Below are 15,106 nucleotides of genomic sequence, written 5' to 3'. Positions count from 1 at the left end.
TGAATAATAATGGGATTTATTTTGCCATCTCAAAATTGGCCTCTGTGAATTCACACAGTTCTAATTTATCTACCCTAATATCAGAAAGATTTAGTTGTAAGACACTTTAATTAGTGCTCTCTGTGTACTTGGTAGTTAGTTACTCCTGTTTTAGCCTCTTCAGGTTTAATGTGCACCACGTAATTCTAGTGTGCTGCAAGGCAAATATAGATTACCAAAAGGTTACCGCTCAGAATATTTAATACGGCTAGAAAGTAGCAAAATGGAAACACTATTTCAAAAGCCAGACTACTGAGAAGCTGGATTCAGAGAATACAGTCTGCTGAACTCCAAAGACTCATAATTACTTTAGCAAGAGACAACAGTGGCAGTGAGGAGGGATAAGAGTGATACCTGTGAAGGAGAATCAATGAGAACTGACAATTTACCACATGTGGGACTCAAGGGAAGGGTCAGAGATAAGTTCAAAGCATCTAGTCTAGGTTACCTGGGGAAGGATGAGGATGTTGAGGCTCAGGGAGTCAGGAGAGAAAGGAATTAAAGGTACACCGTGAGGAGCAGGCATTGGAAGGATGCGGGACATCCTATCCTCAGAAATGCGAGGAAAGGAGGAGAGAATCAGAGATGATAAAGTGAAGATTGTCTGATGTGATTCCTATGAGATGACCTTTGTTTTCTCAGTGATACAAGATAATCAATTCAGAGTGAGGAATATCTGATGTGGGAAATGGTAGAGTAGAATACCAGACTAGAGTCCTTTCTGCTGCCTAGTCATTACTGTTTAGCCTAGAATTACCATCACTGGCATAAATACGAGATCCAACAATTATGAACTAGAGTTTAAAACAAGGAGGTCCAGAGCCATAAATTTTTATTTTTATAACAAACTACCTATTTTATTAAGCAAAGGTCTTAAATGGGCATAATAGCAATATATTTGAGGGGGCACAAAGGAGATTGGCTTGTCCTGAGGTAATAGCACAATCTCAAAAGTTGACAATCCATCATTCCCAAAGGGTCCAAGATCGAAGAATATTTATAACTCCTCAGATTTTAAGCCAACTCTTACTCTTACCCAATTAATAAATTAGTTCAAGCTCTTCTAAACCTCCAACAATTTAAAGAAAGGGCATTAGGAATTATTCGTTGTCTACCCAAAATTCATCTACTCTTCTTGGGTGTTTTTCACTGGAATATTCTTCTAAACATGTGACTCAGTGGTAAACACAGAATATCCTAAACAGTCGTGGAAATCAAGTTACTTCGCCATGGATTGGTTCAGGGAAGAGTACACAACCAACTCTGGCCAATGAGACCTGAGGGAGTTGCCTCCAAGGCCTCTGGGGGTTCTTCTTCCTTAGGATATTCTGGTGTTAGAAGGTGACTCCTGGAAACACACTATCATCTTGTGGCCATGAAGGGATAAGCCTGAGGACAAAATTAATAGACTGGGGATGGTTGAGGTGAAAGATAGAAAGGATACTCTTTAGGCCCCCATGGTAAGGAACCATCATATCTTGGTCATTCTTTTTGTGAGAGATAAATTTTTTTCCTTATATTCTATATTAGTGGAGTTACCTCTTTTTGTTCTTGTTACTCGGAACAAATTGCATTTTACAGGATTTAAGGGTGTGTCAAAAGCTGGATAATGAAAAAGGAAGACCAAAGAAGAGTCGACGCATTTGAATTATGGTGTTGATGAAGGATATTAAATATACCAGGGACTACCAGAAGAAAGAACAAATCTTTCTTGGAGGACGTACAGCCAGAAAGCTCCTTAGAAGCCAGGGTGGTTACGTTTTTTTCTCACTTTGGATATGTCATCAGGAGAGATCAATCACCGAAGTCATCATGCTTGGTAAAGTAGGTTAATGAAGAAGAGGAAGACTTTCAACAAGATGAACTGACACAGTAGCTGCAACAATGGGCTCAACCATACCTACTTTTGTGAGGATGGCACAGGACCAGGCAACGTTTTTTTTTTGTTGTACATAAGGTCGCTATGCATCAGAGCTGACTGGACAGTACTTAACAACAAGGTTGTGATAGAAAAGATAAAGTTCCTGTTGTCAGCTAATTACCACTTTTCTCATTGTCTGTTTGACTCATTCAGCCAAGGCACTTTTAATAGAGGCCTGGTGTAACTGTTATAATCCATGCCCAATTATTGTTACATGCTTACATAGCTACCTATGCATGTCAACTTCCCTGAGCACCAATATTTTGGAAGAGCCCTCAATATCTTAATGTAAGTTTTTTGGAATTGTAAAAGGAGTTTTAGAAGAGCCTTGTAGCACATTGTACAAAAAAAAGCCATTTGACGATTAAAAAAAAAAATTGCCATAGAGTTGATTCTGACTCAGCAATGACCCTACAGGGCAGAGCAGAACTGCCGCATAGGATTTCCAAGACTCTGATCTTTACAGAAGACTACCACATCGTTCTCCTGCGGAGTGACTGGCGGGTTTGAATCACCAGCCTTTTGGTTAACAGACAAGCACTTAACCACTGCGCCACCAGGGCTCCTTCATTTGAGGATACGTGAATAAATATCTTTGTGAACGAGAAATATGAAAAGAGATTTATTTCAAAACTAATGATTTTTATGACTTGCTTCTAAACAGCAGGTGATGAAAACAGTGTTTCATGTGGAATATACTATGACTTACAAATAACACTTGCGAAACTTGCTCGTTTCATTTGTAAACTGTTAAGAGCCGAATTCATCTGAAGCATCTTTAAAATGTACTAAAATAATGATGTGTGTTCACCTAAAGCTTTGTGTTATAAAATGTCAGCCAGAATTTCTAGTATGAGGCCAAATCAAGTAAGTTAATGAGGCTGTATCCACATTCAGAAGCAAAATTAACATCCTCGAGAAAACAAAAATATTTTTAGAAGTTTCATTTGTCTACAAATACTATTTGTACTCTATAAAACCAAAGTCTAAATTAAATTGGAGCTCTGATGTAGCTGTGTATTTCTACCTAAAAATTAAAGAAAAAAAAATCAGGTGAGGTTATAATAAGCAATGGAGGTGTAAATAGTCTGTATTTTACTACAATGAGCACTGCCCGCAGCTCCCCATAAAAACCAAAAACCAAACCCAGTGTCGTCGAGTTGATTCTGACTCATAGTGACCCCATAGCGACACTATAGGACAGAGTAGAACTGCCCCATAGAGTTTCCAAGGAGCGCCTGGCAGATTTGAACTGCTGACCCTTTGGTTAGCAGCTGTAGCACTTAACCACTACACCACCAGGGTTTCAGCAGCTCTCTATATGTAATCATAGTACTAAAGTCCTACAATATGAAGCCACCCTGCAAGCTATCAAATAAAGCCTTGAAACAAAAACCACACACATTCTCTAACAAACGTTTTGTCCATTGAGATATATAATTTTCTCATAAATTTTAAAGAAACCTAGACAGTTTGTACTTCCTTTAAATGCAAATTCTTCTCCAAAGTGCACATCATGCAATTAAAATTAATTCTTTTTCACAACAAATATCCTTCAAAGGATTGTCCTAAAGACCTTCTCGTTAGGAAACTTCACACATGATTGGTACTGCAGGTGCAAGTCTGGATAACAGGGAAGAACTGCAGAACAGAAAGCAGTGCGGGCAGGGAACACAAAAAGAATCAAGACAAGTGGGTCAGAGGATTGAAAACAATGGAGAGATGCCATCAAGTGGCGGAAGAAAGAATTCCTCTTGATGTAGGGCACCATACACTGCCATCTGGTGGCCAATGCTGAGAAATCATTTTAGGCTCGTAAACTGTACAATGTGACTATTGGCCTTTCATGTGGTCTATATTTTATAAATTAAGGCTTGATAGCTCTCCATTGTCATTAGCACATTAAACACCATTAATAACCTTTATTATGTCATTTAAAATAATGACGGAATCATAGGAATGTTAATAATGGAAGATCAGTCTCAATTCTACAGAGGGCAAAGTACATTTAAACTTACTGCATCTGGATTAATAAATTATATTTAGGGAATTTTTCCCATAATAAACTCAAACTGAGTAGAGCTTTAAAACTATATTTAGCCTTGAAGCTGTAAATTTTCATTAGCTCACCGAATTTTTACTTTTGCTTTCCATACTTACTGATAACCCAAGGTTAGGATCATAAAAAAAAAAAAAAAAATGCTTTGTTATTGCTATCATTTAATTTTGCTTTTTTTTTAACCTGAAATAGACCTTATAAACAGACTAATGAATTCATTCATTTCCATCTTCTAGACACATTTCTTGACCATCCTTGCTGAACCAGCCACTGTTCTAGGTGCTGGTTATACCACAGTGGCTAAAACAAAGACAGCTCCTACCTTTGTTGTTGTTACCTGCTGTCAAGTCAGCCCTGGACCACAGTGACCCCATGTGTTCATCAGTAGAACTTCTCCAGAGGGTTTTCTTGGCTGTAATCTTTACAGAAGCAGTTCACCAGGTGTTTGTTTTGTGAAGCCACTGGCTGGGTTCGAACTGTCAACCTTTAGGTTAGTAGCCAATAGCTAACCGCTTGTACCACCCAGCTTTCTTCGCCCCTGCCCTTAAGGAGCTTATAATCTAATGCCGAATGCTAAACAATTGAATGTACTTTTTATTCAAAATACATGTTTTGAGCCTATACTATTTCTTATCCCTTGCTTTGGAACATATTAGAGAACAAAGTAGACAAGGATTTCTCCTCTCAAGGACTGTTCTGGAGTGTGAAGGAGTCAAACAAAGACTGCAATAGGGACCGTTCCTAGGGAAGTAACGTGTAAGCTCTGATGGGAAACATAAGGAAGAGCCCACAGAGGGTACAGCAGGAGCAAGGGCAGAGGGAAAGGAACTGCAGGGGCCTATGCAAAGGTGAGAAGATGGTGAGAAAGGCAGAGTAACTGGGATGCGCGATGAGCGAGGGGAGAGAATGCCCTCAAAGTCAGTAAGCAAGGAGGGGGCAGGTCATGTCAGCATCTCATGGGTCATGAGAAGGAGTGTCACTTTCAGTGTCAGTTCCAAGGGAAGCCATTGACGGGATTTGATCACAGGTAAAAAAATAAAAATAAAATTTCTTTTTTTTTTATGACCTGCTTTATGTTTCATTAAAAAATAAGTATAGCTGCTGTTTGGAAGATGGATGAATTGGAGGACAAGCAAGGACGTTTTCATTTTATTTCTCTTTTTCTTTTTTTTTTTGACAAGAACGAATTTGATAAACTGCTGGAATGATACTTCAGCTTCCTTAACATAGGGCATGACACTTTTAACCTGTAAATAGTCCTGAAAAATACTCTTGTGCTCTAGAAATCAGAAAGAGCAAGACTTGATGTCCACAGTACCTCACTCACCAGTTACAATTCATCACTCCGCCCCTAAACTCCCCTATCACAGCACAAACGTCACCCTCTGATAAATTAACCTGTTTCTGTTGGCACTTATCTTCTCTACAAGACTGTAAAGGCTTAAGAGCAAAACCATGTCTTCCTCATTTTTCCCAGTCCCACAAGATGATCCCTTATACCTGGTAGTTTTATCATAAATATTTAATTATATAAAAAGTGAAGCATCGTATTAATTCATTGGGCCATAAAATATTGATTTTTAAAATTGAAATCCTGACCTCCCTAGAAAAATCCAGCTGATTTATTTATTTGTATCTTTTAGGTTTTTTAATTATGGCCAGCTGAAGTAGGACACATGATTCTTCACAAAATGGCACTCAGCTCTTCTGACAAGGGAACGACAGCATATTAGGGTGAGTAGAAGGCTTTTCTGGGGCTTCATGCAATACTGTAGGTTCTGTTTGTTCCCCTTAAAACTCTGGCACCGTTTATCTGACATTGACTTCGATTTCTTCACATTTCTGAAAATGATGAGATTTTGTGTTATCAACCACCTCTGCTGCAAGGAATCCCCGTATGAATGCAGGAGAGTGCTGTGAAAGTCACTCATGGGGACAAACTTCCTTCAGCACGCAATTGTGAAATCTTTATTGGGAGAAGCTTTTAGTCAGAGGGAAGAACAAAATTAATGACTTCCCTGCATCCATGAATCTAAGGAGTCATCTTATCTCCCGGGAAGTAGATCTAACACAGTAGAAACAGCTTTGAAAATAACTCAGAAAATTTTTTTGTTATGAAACTTCCCTAAGTTTTCACTCCGTATTTAACTCCTTGTCCTGTGGGCTCCCATACCACCATGTACTTGCTTTGCAGAATCACACTTTGACCCTGTAAAGATTTATTTCATAAGTCTGTCTTCCTTATTAAACTGTCATTTTTTCAAGTTGCTGTTGTAAATTTGATCCCATATAGATAGATCTTAAAAGAGTTAAGCTACTGTTTGGTTTTAAGAAGACTTCAGGGGATATGTTTGGTTTAAAGTTTAAAGATTATCTCAGGGCAATAGTTTCAGGGGTTCATTCAACCTCCATGGCTCCATAAATTCCGGATTCCATGAGAATTTGAAATTATATTCTGCATTTCCCCCCTTTTAATCAAGATTCTTCTATAGAATCTTTGATACAAATATTCAGTAATGGTAGACAGGCACCACCAGCTCTTCTGGTCTCATGGCAAAGGAGGCAGTTAGTTGTTCCTGGAAGTAATTAGCCACACATTCCATTTGTTCCTTCTACTCCTACACCTCCCCTGTTGCTCCAGGCTGATAGAGACCAATTGTTGTCCCTTGAATGGCCTCTTGCAAGCTTTTAAGACCTGGGGCACTATTCAAGGAACTAGGAAGTAGAAGAAAAGCACCAAACATGTTATTAGACCAATTAACTGAGATGTCCCATGAAACCATGACCTTAACCTTCCAAACCAATGAACCAAATCCCATGAGGTGTTTGGTTGTACATCATTAGCCTCATCAGCTACTCAATTTTTTTCTGGCACCGTTTTCAGTATATCTATCACACAACTTTGGCCAATTCAACTTTTTACTCGAAAGATTAGCTAGGAAACTTAGGGGGCAGTGAGTTTATGTTAATGAGGAAAACAACTTGGAAAAGGATGAGAACAGCACAACTCAAAGAATGTAATCAATACTATTGAATTGTACATGTAGAAATTGTTCAGTTGGTATATATTCTGCTGTGTATATTAACAGCAACAATAAAAATAATTTTTTTTTTTAAATGTCATTCTTGGGGTCAGTTTCTTATTTTTTTTTTATCCCAGCATCTAATCCGGTTGTAAGATGTTCAACACGTATTCGATAGATAAAGGAAAAAAGATTTTAGGTATAGTTGAAAAGTTTTGCTGACTCAAGGGCAACATTTTACTTCCTAGTAAATTAGAAACCCTACAGTATGCTTTAGGCCAGTAGTTCTCAATCAGGGGCAATTTTGCCACACTAGGGGATATTTCTTAATACCTGGAGACATTTTTGGCTGTCACAACTTGGGGTGTATACAGACCAGGAATACCATACAATGTACAAGAGAACTCCCTACAACAAAGAACTATATGGTCCAAGATGTCAACAGTGCCAATGGTGAGACACTCTGCTTCAGGCTGAGGTTTCAATTACTCGTCATACACATAAAAAGACAAAAAATGGAACACGAGCCCCTGAAACTGCTTTGGTTTTATCGAAAGTATGATGATCTATCCAATGTTTTTTAAAGAAATTTAATGCAAAAGCCCTTTAGCAATCTGCTACTTGTACCTCTGTACTTGTATATCTTCATACAGTTTGTAAAAGCTTTGTATGTTCATGATAAGATCCAGTCTCTACTATCTAAGTTACAGAGGAGATAATGACAAGAAAAGAAAAAAGAGAGGCTGGAAGGAAAATCAAAATGGGACTACCTAAGAGACTCCGCCTTTCCTTACTTCTCATCTAGATAAGGTTGAGTGAAGTTTCCCAAATATCGAAGGGGAACAACTTTACCAGGTGACGTTCTCCTGTAACACCCATGGGCTGGCAAAGCATTCAGCCACCTTGTTGGCATATGCAAACACCACCTACCTCTTCCTAAATCATTCCATGATACTCTCCATGTAACTCTGTTACAGCGACCTCCTGACATGAAACATCAGTTACGGTAAAAATAAATTAAAAGATATATATAAAAAAAAAAATAGCTATATACAAATTAAAAGGAAGGCGAAGAGGCAAAACCTGACAATATCATTTTGCCTGGTCTTAAAAAGTCTACTCTGGCCTCTTTCATAATCCTTTTTTGAAGCATGTTTATAAAAATGAGTAAAAATATATCACTGCAAACTACAAAATGTAAAACACTGGTTCTATGACCTTAATCAAGTTTTTTTCCTGATCCAACATCTATTATTTTATTTGCAATACTAGGGGTTCTATATGCCCCTTTTGGAGCCCTGGTGCTCCAGTTGTTAAGCATCCGGCTGCTAATCAAAATGTCAGCAGTTCGAATCCACTAGCTGCTCCTTGGAAACACTACGGGGCAGTTCTACCCTGTCCTATAGGGTTGCTATGAGTCGGAATCAACTGGACGGCAGCGGGTTTGGATTTTTTTGTTTTGTTGTTGTTGATGTGCCCCTGCTAATTGCAAAAACTCTAAGGTTATCCTTCTGAGTAAATTCATTACCTGACTCTCCTTTCTCCTAGACAAAGCCAGCTCCGCTCTTTGCTTCTTAAAGACACCTGTTGCCACAATTACCTTGTTTCTAAAATGAATGATCTACCACCGACCAAGAGTGAATGGTTCAATCAAAAGAAAAACAAAAAGTATTTACTGCTTCTCCTTTGATCTCCTTCAAAAATCTGAGATGTAACATTCAGTAATAATTTCAGTTCCTCTGAAGGCCAGTCTGTCCCTTTTTTCTTTTATTGAGAGACTTGGTGACCATGAAAGCAGAAAAGAGAGACACTCCATTTGAGGACATCTTAGTAGGCAAGGGGCTGGAATTGAGGCCCTGTTTCTACTGATAATGTTTTCATGTCCGAAGTCACCATATATTATTAATTAGTAAACACAGTCTTGACTCTGTGATTTCATTATAGTCCTAACTTTCTTGCATGGCAGCTCTCTCCACTAACGGCAGTGTGTCCGTTCACCTCTCTAGGAGTGCTATTTGTCTCCTTACATGTACCAACTGTATGCCAGGTACCAGGGTCACAGGAATGAAGAACATTGGTCCTCAAGGAAGTCTGCTCTGGTACAGCAGAGAGACTATATAAAAATAGTAGAGAGACTATATACAAACGTGATGAGAACTGCAAGAAATAAATAGCTCTTTTGTTCTTTGGGTTCAGCCATTAACTCTTGTTTGACTGTAGTTCATTTTGGAAAACTAGATAACTATGGCGAAGGCTGTCTACAAAAATCAAACAGCAGGGGGCACAGGGGAGCCAGTGACTGCCCACAGGGAAAGCTTCACAGAAGAGGAGATATTTGTACCCAGTCTTAAAGGATGAAGAGGAGGAGGTGTTTGCCAAATAGACAAGGTAAGTGAGAAAATTTCAGGTTTAGAGCGCAGGATGTGCAAGGCACGATGATACTGTGATATGGGATCTAGACGTAGTTTGAGGGGCCAGGAGGAAAGGTGTGTGTGCAAGAATAACACAGTCTATGAGACCAAGGTGAGAGCAGAGGGCTGGCTACAGAGGCCCTTGTACAGCAGGTTAAGGAATTTGTGCTTTATTGTACAGGTTTATGGAAATTTTGAGAATTTGGAGAGGTAAGTAATATAGTATCTTCAGAAGTGTCTCCACAGAACACCAGAGCCCTGGTGGCACAGTGCTTAAGAGCTCAGCTGCTAACCAAAAGGTTGACAGTTCGAATCCACCAGTCACTCCTTGGAAACCCTGTAGGGCAGCTGTACTCTGCTCTGTAGGGTCACTATGGCTGGAATCAACTCGGCGGCAACGGGTACTTCCACAGAACATCAGTCCTTTCTGTACTCTTTCAAATAAAAAATTTAAAAAAGGTTTTGGTTAGTAAAGTTAGGAAAAGTTATGTACTATAGCATACTCTTGGACACTGTATAAATTCTAAGAGCTCTGAGAAATCTTGCAGTGAAGAATCCTGTTTAACATAACTTAGTCTAGTATTTCCCACACGTAACATCTTGAACATCCTGTAGAATGAGTGCTTGCACAGTGGTGAGGGAAACTTCTGGCAACGCAATTTGATTTGCAGTTTAGAAAAGTTGCTTTATGTTTCTAAGGAAATGCAGCAGATGAATTAAAAACAGAAACAGGAAAGTGCTATAAAAGTATAGATGAAGACGAGTCCTTACATTCATATGAGAACAAAAGAGACAGGTTCTTACGTAAAATACATTTAGGAGAGAGATTTGGTAGCATACTGTGCTAGTTAGGATCGTGTGTCTGCTTGGCTGGGCCATGATTCTCAGTGTTTATATGTAATCACCTCCATGATGGGATCTGCTGGGAGTAGCCAGTCTGTGGAAAGGCAGTTTCCTTGGGCTTGTGGCCTGCATCTGAATATAAGTGGACGTTCTGGCTTTTGCCTGCACTGCATCCTGCAGCTGGCTCCTGTTCATCTGACCTCTGGCCCTTGGGACTTCAGCTAGCAGCTTACCTGCTGATTTTGGGATTTGTTGATCTTCACAGCCTGTGAACAAGAGCCCTGTTCTCCACCCTACCAATCTTGGGTTCACCAGCTCCTGCAGCTATGTGAATCAGGAGAACCCTCTACCCTGATCCACAGACTTGGGACGTTCCAGCCTCTACAATCGCATGAGCCATTTCCTTGATATGAATCTCTCTCTATGTATGTTTATACACTTTACTGGTTTTGCTCCTCTAGAGGATTCAGCCTAAGACAAATATGGTAATTGACTGGATGTGAGGTGGGTGCCTTGTAAGGAAGAGGAAGAAAAAATGGACCGACCTCAGGATGAGTAACTCAGTGGGTGGTGGGAGCATTTGTCAGATGAAATAGGAGAAGGAACAGGTTGGAGCAAAATTATTTTAGTGCTGATGCAATGAAAACCTCAGGGCCATGGGATCAATGGCTGGCCAAGAAAAGCTACATGATAGTGATATGATTAAAACATGATTTATGGAATGCTTTTTCTATATAATAGCAATGGCATGGGTCTGATTGAGCTCTTCAGGACATTTTCCTTAAATATTTATATATAAAAAACTTAGGAAAATTGAATTGATTTACACTAAGAGGAATGTGGCTTTGTACTAAGTCTGTACTTCCGTGTATACTGGTTTTGCAGCTGAGACAAGCAGAGTGTTGGTGATCCTTTGGTAACGTCATCTGATAGTCAATTACAGCTGATATTAAACAAACAAACAAAAAAAAAAAAATCAAAGTCATTGCCATGAGTCAATTCCCACTCACAGTGACCCTATAGGACAGAGTAGAACTGCCCCATAGGATTCCCAAGGAGTGGCTGATGGATTCAAACTCCAGACCTTTTGGTTAGCAGCCAAATGCTTAACCACTGCGCCACCATACCAGACATCCTGGAAAGTGAGAGTGAACTGCTTTAATTTTCATCTAAAGGTCTGATTACTTTACATCCTAAGAATGAAGCGGTTATTTCTTTATAACCCAAAAAAAACAAAACCGTTGCTGTTGAGACGATTCCGACTCATAGAAACCTTACAGCAGAGTAGAGCTGCCCAATAGGATTTCCAAGGAGCACCTGGTAGATTCTAACTGCCGACCTTTTGGGTAGCAGCCCTGGTTCTTAATCACTATGCCACCAGGGTTTCTATGTATTTGCCTATAAGATAGGGGGCATGCTGGTATTTGGTCACTATGTGTTAAATTGCTATGTGAGGTGAGTTGCTTCTACTCATTCAGTAAGTATTTTTGCCTCAAGAACACACATCTGAAGGTTCTCAAGGCCTACATTTTCCAGGATTGGTTATTTTATTTTATTGAACCTGTAACTGGTATCATACAGCAAAGCAAAAGTGGAAACAAAACTATATTTTAAAAATATTCTAAAAATATGGGAACAAGAAATATTCTAAGGCATGAAGCTTCATAGGTGCATTTTCCAGGTAAATCACCTGGCGCTTACTTACGTGCCAGGTGCTGCTCTCAGCCCTTGACACGTATAGACTCTTTTAATCCTTGCAACAACACTATGAAGTAGGCACTGTTAACAGCTCCACTTTACAGATGTGGAAACTGAGGCTAAGTCGGGTGTGCAAGATGATACATTTGGTATCAAAGTTGGGACTTGACGTGGGCAACCTTTTTCCAGAGTCTGACTGCTTAACCCTCCACCATACCTTTTTTGTGCTTGTTCAGCAATAATTTTCAAGCTAGCACCCCCACGGTCCCCATGGATTCTATTTATTATAAGGCACGCCATCCACTCATCATGTAGATTTTGTGTATTATTGAGAAAAGGTTTCCTCTTATCTCTTACTATCCTATTAAAAAATAAATGGCTTATATGATCATGACAAATCAGTATTTACCTTGTGGAATGTAAATGAATTTGAATATGTCACTTTTAAATATTAATACATTAAATTAATATTTCCTGTGTGATTGCTGACTTCCATGTTCTGTGGTAATTGATTGATGATTAGCATATTTAATCCTCTCAACATCCCTAGAATATTTTGTAGATAAGGAACCCGAGACCCAAAGGGGTAAAGAAAATTTCCCTGATCTCAGCATCCTGAAAATTGTCTTCTTAAAAATTACAGACTACTATTTTGAGAATCATGTTGTATTTTCAAACAATTTCTTAGTGATAATTACTGTAGCAGAGTGCCTGACTTCTTCAGTTTTATTTTAAAGCTACTTATAGAAGTAGTGCAAGGGCTTTAGAGAAAATGGAAAAAATTTTAAAAATCACTAAAAATCCCACCATCTCCACTGAATACCATAAATTTTAGTCCTTTTTTTTCCTTTGATTAAAATCTACTATAATACTGATTTTCTCTGATTATACCATAAATGTTTTCATAATTAAATTTTTCAACAGCTACATTTTATCCATTTCATTAACACTGCAACTTAACTTTCCTTCAATGATCCACATTGAGTTGCCTAAATGTAAAACATTAAAAATCATTTTAGCGATCAAATTTGTACATATTAGTTTTCTCCTCCTTTGGGATTCAGTCCACAAGGTTAAATTCTAAAGCCGATCAGGTGACAGATAGTACAGTCAAAAGACTACTGATTTTGTTTGAAATTTACTTCCAAGACCTTAAGAAAGAAAAGTCCCAAATGACCAATTTCATGAAGATTTTAGGTCTACAACAATATCTTTCAATTCTTTGAGTCTCATTTCCCATGGCATTCATTACAGGTCTCTAAGGAAGTGATGGTAACATTTTATATGTTTACAATGACACAGACCTTAGGCATAAGGGATCAAATCTTATTTACCTTTATATCCTCTATTACTACTAAACCGTCCTTCCCATAGGACACAAGCAGAGTTGTGTGTCGATTTTGGCATAATCACAGTGAGTCCAGGAAGACATACAAGGTCCACATAATTCGGAAATACCCACTCCAGATCTCAAACACACAAACTTTCTCACCTGTTCTAATTACAACTAATCCCTACTCCTTGCTCTAGCCCACAACAATTATGCTGCTACCTTTGACCTGATTATTAAGATTCTGAAGTAGGAAAAGAAGGGAAAGTAAACAAAGTGACAAAGCTAAAGGACAAGAGTAGAGTAAGAAACCCACAGAGTGGAAGAGTGTGCATCCAGGCGTTGGAGAGCAGACTTCATGTTGACTAAAGAGGAGAGTGCCTCTCCTGTCAGTCTCAAACATGAAACAAAAGTGAATGATGTTTTTCAGTGGCATTAAGTGACCCAAAGGAAAATCCCAAAATCAGCATAGGAATTGCCTCCTCATAAAAGAAAATAGTAGATGAGGTTTAAGGGAGTTCACCACATGTAGTCATTCTTCTGTGAGCTTTAGACATTTTTTACTTATTTGATCTTTACAGCTTATTTGATAGCGGGAGCCACAGTCACTCATTTTTCAGGTGAGAAAACCAAGGCTGGGAAAGTTTAGATAACTTGCTCAAAGTTGGCCTTGAGCAGAGCCTTGGTAAAAACCCAGATAGGCGTATGCCAGAGCTGCTGACGTACCCATCCCATCACACCATGCTGAATTTCCTTGTGCTCCAGGATGGTCTTCCCTTTTTGCCTTCCTTTCTTCTCATATTATAAAAATATTTTCTCTCCCATCCTCTGTATCACCAAGCAGAGTATTTCTATCATAGGATATATTTTGAAAACCAACTTAATGTTAAATTAAAAAAAAAAAAAATTCTAAAGAGCACGTTGGTTGAAGGTGGATGTATCATTTCTTAGTAATACTAGGGAAAGAATGTTTAAATCTTACAGCAAGGTGTTTTAATAAAGAAATACATTTAATTTGGGTGATAGCAAAGAAAGATATTTTTTTAAATATGAAACACCCACTCGCTTCTCTTAAATCCAAGTGTTGGGTTCTTAATCGTTTTAAATGAATTAAGGGCAAACATGAATTAGAACTTCCATAATGCAAAGAAAAATGTAAAGGTTAATAAAGTTAACTCTCATTATTACTTAGAAAAGTTCCATGTTTTTTAAATACCAAAATTATTATTTTGAGATTTTAAATTGTCTTTGCGCATTAGAGTACCTAGATTTTCCTATCATAACCAGATAGACCATCCAAATACGGATTATCTTTTCGATTAACATAAATCCCTCACGTAGCTTATTTTGTTTTCTTTCACATACTTTAGAAAAGGGAACTGTTTAGATAAGAGGTGAAACTATAAATTAGTAAGCCTGCCTTTAAAAAAAATTCTCCCACAAGGATAACACTTTGGAATGTATAAGTGCGTGTGTGTGTGCGCGCGCGTGTGCATGTGCGCTAAATAGCTCTTGCTTTATCGTCCCATCTGGTTACAAAGGCATGGCATACAAAATACTAGACATCTCTGATTCCAGCTTCATTATTTCCAATGCTTCCTTATCCCATCATTTGTTTTCAAACATCTATTCTCAGGAGATACCTGAGCCTATTTTGTTTAACTCCTCCGTGACATGCAGCCTAGGGAAATTCATCAGTCTGTTATGGATCCTTGTGCATCATGGGACAATCCCTTTAACATTACCCATTGCTGTCGAGTCGATTCTGACTCACAGCGACCC

At 38.6% G+C, this 15,106-nt stretch overlaps 1 protein-coding gene and 1 long non-coding RNA gene across 3 annotated transcripts in view; one reads left to right on the top strand and one right to left on the bottom strand.

Moving 5' to 3' along the window:
* The window catches only part of LOC111749816 (uncharacterized), a 33,735-nt gene extending 26,782 nt beyond the window's left edge, over nt 1-6,953 (top strand). The window contains exon 3 of the long non-coding RNA XR_002784994.2: nt 5,663-6,953. This is a non-coding gene — a long non-coding RNA (uncharacterized LOC111749816). The remainder of the gene's footprint in view (nt 1-5,662) is intronic.
* The window catches only part of TRPM3 (transient receptor potential cation channel subfamily M member 3), a 996,165-nt gene that overhangs the window by 765,636 nt on the left and 215,423 nt on the right, over nt 1-15,106 (bottom strand). The gene's annotated exons all lie outside the window — the stretch shown is intronic.

Source organism: Loxodonta africana, chromosome 9 (genome assembly GCF_030014295.1).
Source record: "Loxodonta africana isolate mLoxAfr1 chromosome 9, mLoxAfr1.hap2, whole genome shotgun sequence".
In the NCBI taxonomy this organism is placed as follows: domain Eukaryota; kingdom Metazoa; phylum Chordata; class Mammalia; order Proboscidea; family Elephantidae; genus Loxodonta; species Loxodonta africana.
Note: the sequence above shows the minus strand (reverse complement) of the source record. Positions and strands in the feature narration are given on the sequence as shown.